Source organism: Perca fluviatilis, chromosome 13 (genome assembly GCF_010015445.1).
Source record: "Perca fluviatilis chromosome 13, GENO_Pfluv_1.0, whole genome shotgun sequence".
NCBI lineage: Eukaryota > Metazoa > Chordata > Actinopteri > Perciformes > Percidae > Perca > Perca fluviatilis.
Window position 1 is genome coordinate 23267209 of NC_053124.1, and position 5589 is coordinate 23272797.

The 5589-nt window shown below is 33.1% G+C and overlaps 1 long non-coding RNA gene across 1 annotated transcript; it reads left to right on the plus strand.

The window, feature by feature from the left end:
* The first annotated feature begins 3007 nt into the window (after positions 1–3007).
* On the plus strand, positions 3008–5589 carry LOC120571177. Its single transcript, XR_005641199.1, has 3 exons — positions 3008–3267; positions 4202–4243; positions 5305–5589. It is a non-coding gene; the product is annotated as an uncharacterized LOC120571177 (long non-coding RNA).

The window sequence follows — 5589 nt, forward strand, 5'->3', positions numbered from 1 at the left end:
AGTCAGTTAGCGCTTGTTTGGTAAAGGCCTATTTACTGTATTGATTTTTTAAAACAGCTTTTGAACTTAATAAAAAACAAACCAAAAGCAGACTAACATACATGATGACAGGACAGATCTTTGCTTGTTAGGTGAGGGGATACACGTTATATCAGATGAAAAATGGCCTGATATTTTGTGTATCCCTATGTAACTATTGCTAGAAAACAGCAGACATCTCCATATTGTCTCAAGTTATTTATTGTGACCTGGTAAAGTCAGAAAATAACACACATGATGACAGGACAGACCCTTTGCATGTTATGGGAGGGGATACACATTATATCAGGTGAAAAACGGCCTGATATTTTGTGTATCCCTATGTAACTATTGCTAGAAAACAGCAGACATCTCCATATTATCTCAAGTTATTTATTGTGACCTGGTAGACACAGAAAATAACACACATGATGACAGGACAGACCCTTTACTTTCCTTTTTTACTTTACGTTTATTTTTTCACACGTCATCAATGTATCATTTAACACAATTTCATAAAGTACAATAATCATATACAAGGCGCGTGAAATGGGGAACCCCAAATAAGCTACTAAAAACTTTTCGGAGGGGGCCCAATAACAAACAACAACAAAAAATATACAAACCAAAACTCAATTTACCAAAATACAAAATAAAAAATACAACAAAATACAGACATACTTAAACTAACAAACAAATACTACAAACAATCAATGAACAATCCCAGCACAAACTAAAACAGTTAAAAGAGTAATTAGCAGTCATATATTATGAGCAATTTTTCCTTTAGGCTTTTCTTGAAGATGGAGATAGAATACGACACTTTCAAGTTTTCCTCAAGCTCGTTCCAAATCTGTGGTCCCCTACAAACTACACTCAGGCTCGTACACTTTAACCGTCGTTTTTTGACAGTAATTAGATATTTTTTCCTTTTGTCATAAGTGTGCAGTGGACGATTTATTGGAATAAGCTCACATAAACGGTAATTTAACCTATGGATAACCTGGAATATCATGCAGGCATTCTGATAGACATTATATTCAGTAAGCCTTAATATGCCAAGACGACGAAATAGAGGACGAGTGGAGATATTAGGCTCAGACCACGTTAATGCCCGTATGATTTTTTTCTGTAAAATCTGTAGGTTTTTCAAGTGGCTGGGAAAAGTATTACACCATATGACATTACAATAGTTTCAATGAGGCTCAAACAACCTTTTATATAAGGTGAGAAGTGCTGAGTGCGGGAGAAAATGTCTTAACTTCAAAAATAACCCAACATATTTAGATAATTTTTTTGTTAAATGACCAATATGACATTTTAAATTTAAACATTCATCAATATAAACACCAAGGAATTTAGTGTTTTTTACTCTATCAATAATTTGGTCATTTATTTTAAGACAAACATGCCTATTTTTCATTTCATTTTTGTTGGAATGAAACACAATGTAGTTTGTCTTTTTGATGTTAAGAGATTCGGAGATCGGTTTATTACACCGAAACCAAATTTCTACATTTCTTAACTCTCTATTTACTATGTCTTGTAATTCATCTGGACTCTTATGTGACATAAATAAATTTGTATCGTCAGCAAATAAGACTTTATGTAAAGTCATGGTAGAATTTTCAAAGACATTAATATATAATATAAAAAGAAGAGGGCCCAAAATAGATCCCTGGGGGACTCCAAATTTGGGTTTGCTTATGGAAATTTGTTCGTTAATATTTACATATTGTTGTCTGCCAAATAAATAACTTGTAAACCAGCTAAGTGCTACTCCTCTGATTCCATAATGATGTAATTTATTCAATAAAATATCAAAATCAATAGTATCAAATGCCTTAGATAAATCTAAAAATATGCCTATACCACAGTCACCTTTATCAATGGCATCATTAATCTTTTCAATCAGATCTAGCACAGCCATACATGTAGTACTTCTTTTCCTAAAACCATATTGAGATGAAGCAATGATATATAATTTATTGAGATAGCCATTTAACCTATTGTACACTACTCTCTCTAAGACCTTAGAGATTGTAGGCAAGATTGATATTGGACGATAATTGGTCGTATCATTTTTATCCCCAGATTTAAATATTGGTATAATTCTTGCAATTTTTGCCCTTTTCGGCACAATTCCAGATAGAATTGATAGATTGATACAACCCAGGTAAAAAAGTAGTATACTTTAGTGTATTAGAAATATGAATGAAGTACATGAAGTATAAAACAAGTATGCTTCTACTTGTTGTGCTTTATTTAAAGAGTATTTAATATGTACTTTTTAAATGTATACTTCAAAATAGATGTAATTAAGTTCAACTTCAGAGTCCAAAAAGTAAGTATACTAATTTACCAGTAATCAAATTATTTTTTAAAATGTACTTTTTAGAAGTGTATTTTTTTGTTAATGTATTTTAAATAGTATAGAAGTTTATTTTTTTTAAGTGTATTAAATTTGACATACTTAGAGTGGCAATTCAGTGTACTTATGGGAAGTATATTTTTTGGAAATTAATTGTTAGTATACTTTTTTAAAGTGTACTATGATCTCACTTCATTAGAAGTGTGACTTCTGTACACTTTATACAGTACACTCTAAAATAAGTGTATTTTTAGTGGCATATCAGAGTACTTTCATAAAATATGTTAAAATACAAAAATGTATAGTGGTAACTTAGTGTACACTTATAGTAAGTACACTTATTTTTAATACAGAGTTAGTATATTTTTGAAAGTGTACACTAATTTCACTTCATCAGTAGTGTAATCTTAGTACACTGTAAACAAAGTGCACTAAATATAAGTGTACTTTTATTAGCATATCAAAGTACACTGAACAAATAAATAGCAGGTCTTTGAATTTACAAAAATGAATTTAGAATATGCTACGCAATTCATTTATATTCCTTTCAAGAACATGGTTCAATCTTGTAGACTTCAGGTGTTTTTGTATAGATTCCTTTTGCGTTGATTGAAATTGATTGAATTGAACATTTTAAATGATCGAATTAAGTTTGGTCACTACCGGAAATGGTATATTTGAATCAAATGGCGCCAGGAAGTGTAGGTGGCACTTCCCGGGCACTGACACCAACCGTTTATATACTGTCTATCTATGCTGCCAACACAGCCAAACTGTTTCAACAAGGACATCGCCAAAACAAGAAGAATGTTGAGTATGTGTTGGCTGCGTGCAGGATTAATTCTACAGCAGCCATGTGTTGTCTTCTTCACAAAAAAGTAAGTTAGCATCAATCAAAATTATTTTTTTCATGTTCATGTTTTTGTACTGCATGTAACGGTTACAAAAGTCCGTTCACTTGTTTGTGCATTCTATAAATATATCGGTTTTCTTGTAACTAAGTTAGCTAATACCATCACTAACTAGTAACTACTTAGTTTAGCATTAATAATTGTGTTTCTCCCCCTGACGGTCCTGCTCCTAAACGGGTATTTCAATTAGCGCTAATGTTAATGGCAGCCGGTGAAGAGGAGCCAGTCAGCCTCATAAGAATGAGTGTTAAGTGGTCGGGTTTAGTTCGCAACATTTAGATTACATTGATGCTGATGTAACGTTACTTTATGTAACAAAAAAAGGTCCGTCGAGTTGTTTGGGCATAACGTTATATGTTGGTTTGCTAATAGCTAAGGTTAGCTAGCTAAGACCACAGGCTTAGCTACAAGTTCAATGTAACGTCGGGTAAGAAAGCGACAGTGTTGTAGCTAAAGCTGTCGGTTATTAAGTTACAGACTGTGTGTGTGTGTGTGTGTGTGTGTGTGTGTGTGTGTGTGTGTGTGTGTGTGTGTGTGTGTGTGTGTGTGTGTGTGTGTGTGTGTGTGTGTTTTTGTGTGTCGATTATATGCGGGGGGGGTGCTGCTGACATGAAAATGTATCGGGGCAACTGACGTTAGCACAGTGTATGGGAACTCTTTTTTTTTTTTTTTTTTTTACCATGTCATTTTCCTAAATCTCTCTCCCTCCTGCACACTAAAGAAGCCCTCCATAAATCATTAAGTTTTCATATAAATAGCAAGCGTTTTTAAAGTCCGGACTCAAACTGGATTTTTAGCCCACCTTTGTGTCTTTGTTGTGTGCTTTATTTTGTGTGGTCTTTTAATTATTGAGTCAATGTGCTTGGTTCACCTCACTGATTCTAAATGTTTTCTTTCATAGGATCCTATTTGAACAGCATACACAATCAAATGCTTTATAGTGGTAAGTGCTGTCATATTTGTTTTTTCTTTGTATATTTCCTAAAATAATTGAAAGTTACAGATGGAAACATTTATTTGTTTCTCAATTGTTTACAAATGAAAATGGACCTACTCTCACATATATTGCCAATTTAAACTTTAACAGTATCAGAAACATTAAAACACCAACTGGTTGTTTAGTGTTATTTCTTTTTTTGAAAAACATTACGATTTTAGAGTTGTGGAAAGGTTATGTAATGTTATAGGTTATATTTTACATACCACAATTTATTGGCAAGAACGGCAAGGCCCAACGTCTACTTATTTTTCATCTTTCTCCTACTATATTCATCTTTTTGTCTCAGTTTTAACCTTTCCTCTATTTATTTTCTTACTTATCTTCATATTTGTATCTTTCTTTGTCTTTACTGTCAATCTCTTTCCTACGTGTTTGGAGTTGACAGCAAGGCTAGTACCTTTGTACTAACCATGTTGTAATATTCTTAGAGAAATATGTACCCATATGACAGTGTACACCAGTTGACTTGTGTTAAAAAAACAAACAATGCAATCCACATGTTTATTACAGTTAATAATAATTAAATAATCTAAGTACTACTAAGTGTGGTAAAGCCACATAGTTTTGCAATCTGCACTTTAGTTTGGGTGATTTGTTTCTGACTTGCATATGAATGTTTACACCAGGCTTGGTCAGTGCTCAATATACTACTGTGATTGAAGTAGTTAAATAAAAGATGTCATTCATATAAATTCATGCATCACCTAATTTCATCATCACATCCAGACCTGGCCTTCAGGAAATAATCTTAATCTATCTAATCTTGTGTCTAATCATACTATACAAGGATGTATTACTTGTCTTTGTTGAATAATACAGAAGACAAAGAGCTTAAAAAAATTATTGCGTATTAAATTGCAATCACAATATTTGTGGAAAAAAATCACAATTAGATTATTTTCTAAAATCGTTAGCCCTACTTACTACTCCCTTATGATTTAATACTTGTGTATTTGTTTCTCGATTGGTCTTATTGACTGCCTTTTTCTTCTTTTTTTTAATAGGGCATGGATGAAGACGCCATCAACGAGGCCACTGAAGAAACCAGTGTTGGGATTTATGTTCTTAAAGAACATGCTTCAAGTGATGAACCAGGGGACATTGGTATTGTCCTTGAAGGCATCAAGATGTTGCAAGATCTTTATAATGTAGCATTACCTGTTGCTACGCTGTTTGGACTAATGTACAGTATGCCCTGAACTTCAGCTACCCTGCTTGCCTTTGATCCAAAAGATTTGCATGGAACTTGAGGAGGGAAACTTACCAACAAAGCACTTGCTCTAAAAAAC